This window comes from Condylura cristata, unplaced genomic scaffold, assembly GCF_000260355.1.
Source record: "Condylura cristata isolate star-nosed mole 26May11 unplaced genomic scaffold, ConCri1.0 scaffold00016, whole genome shotgun sequence".
Classification (NCBI taxonomy): Eukaryota; Metazoa; Chordata; class Mammalia; order Eulipotyphla; family Talpidae; genus Condylura; species Condylura cristata.
Window position 1 is genome coordinate 47,327,303 of NW_004567117.1, and position 2,035 is coordinate 47,329,337.

A 2,035-nucleotide genomic window follows, 5' to 3' on the forward strand; every position below is an offset into this window, starting at 1 on the left:
GAAAGCCGGTTACCAGCTTCTAGAAAGAAAGCGGCGCGGCCCGCGTTCCTCAGCCGCGAGACACACCCCGGAGAGCCTCGGAGACCTGCTGGGGCCGCTCTGGCCAGAGGCTCGGATCTCCTTTCTGAGCGCGGATAGGCCAGGCGGGCGCATCACTTTTTAATTACGCTCACGTCAACGCCTCAAGTTCATTTCGTCCAGCTCTGCTGGCCAGGGCCCTTGCTGAAGACACGGCCGGCTCCGAGGCTTACGCACTCACGCGCCTCGGCAGCCCGGCGGCGCGTCCAGGCCTCCAGGGGGCCCGCGGGCAGGGGATGAGCCTCCGGTCTCTCTCCACTCTGGGGCGCGGCCCAGAGGGGCAGCGGCAGACCTGGAGCGCACTTGGGGTGGGCGCTGAACCCCGAGCCAGTGGAAGCTGCCCCTCCCCTGCTCCCCCTGTGGGTGTGCAGCCAACACAGGCGCTGGCGGGGGGTGGGGGTCCCCTTTGAGAAACCTGGGGGGTGGGGGTCCCCTTTGAGAAACCTTTTTGGAAGTTTGGAAGTGACGCCGTGAAGTCCAAGATTGGAGGAACAAAGGAAAACTCGCCTGAGGCCGACTGAGAAGCACCAGCTGGACCTCCGGTCAAGAGCTCGTCAGCCACTACGCTGGGTGAGCTGGACTGGGAGGTCAGGCCGGCGGTGGGCAAGTGCGGAGCCCCGTAGGCAGCGGCCTGCAGTGTGGGAGAGCTGACCCCCGAGGGCACTCGGAGTGTGCGCGCCCCCAAAGGCTCCCCAGGCCGCCAGCCGCCCATGCCATTTTCAGTGTCCGGCTCCGCTGTCCCTCAGGGCCACCCCGTGCTGGGAGGGCCTGCAGCCGGTCTGGCCTCTGCCGGCGCCCCAGCCTCCTCCACACACAGGCGGCCGCAGAGATTCCCGAGGCCCGCGGAGCCGCTGGCAAAGCGCCTGGACCTGTGTGTGCAGCCGGTCGCCTTCGCAGGGCCCGGGAGCAGCCTCCGCCCCTCCTGTGACCGCTCGCAGGACACCTGCCCCGCAGCCTGGACACGAGGGGGGCGCAGCCCCCAGCACCACGGGCCGCAGGAGGAGAGAGAGCCGGGTGGACCTGGAGGCCACGAGAGGGTGGACGGCCAGGGAGCAGGTCTGCGGCCGTGGTGATGCCGGAAGCCAGCGGGGCTCGGGCCGGTGAAAGGTTCCCTGGAGCGGGCGGAAGGAGCCGCGGCCCCGGGGTAGGGCGGGACCAGGAGGGTCCGAAAAGATTTTCATTAGTAATTTAAAAAATGGCGGGTGTAAGGCTGCAGGCTGTGCCCACGTCTCTCCCAGGCTGCTCCCGGCCTGCGAGGGCTGTGCCAGGGCGGGGGGCTGGGGCTGGGGCCTGGCTGGGGGCTGAGGCCGGGGGCCCAGGCGGGGTGCTGGGGCCGGGGGCCCGGGCGGGGTGCTGGGGCTGGGGCCTGGCTGGGGGCTGAGGCCGGGGGCCCAGGCGGGGTGCTGGGGCTGGGGCCTGGCTGGGGTGCTGAGGCTGGGGCTGGGGCTGGGGCCTGGCTGGGGCCTGGCGCCGGGGGCCGGGGCGGGGTGCTGGGCCAGGGGCCAGGCTGGTGACCCGGCCAGCAGCCTCGGGGATGTTGGCTGAGACCTGGTAGAATCGTGACATGCAAACCAGGCCTTTTGCAGAAAACAGAATAATTAAAAATGTCACTCTTATTGCACTGCGTTTTCTTTATTTAGGAGCAGGTGGAGGCTAGGACCTGGGGGCAAATAAATACTCTAACCGATGTAATATAAAACAGGTTTTTTTCTTTTAAATTATTATTATGACTTAGGGCATTTCATTAAAATTGATCAGTCAGGTTTAATGCAGGATTGACTGCTGTGAATTTGTAAATTTACCTTAAAGAAAAACCAATTTGTGTCAAAAAAAATCTACAAACAAATCACTCAAGTAACTACTAGAACGTGAATTTCTGGGTCCGTGATTTCGGTGGGTAACCCAGCTGCTGACGGCGCAGGGCGCGCGCTGAGGGGGCGTCGCGGGGCCGCGCGGG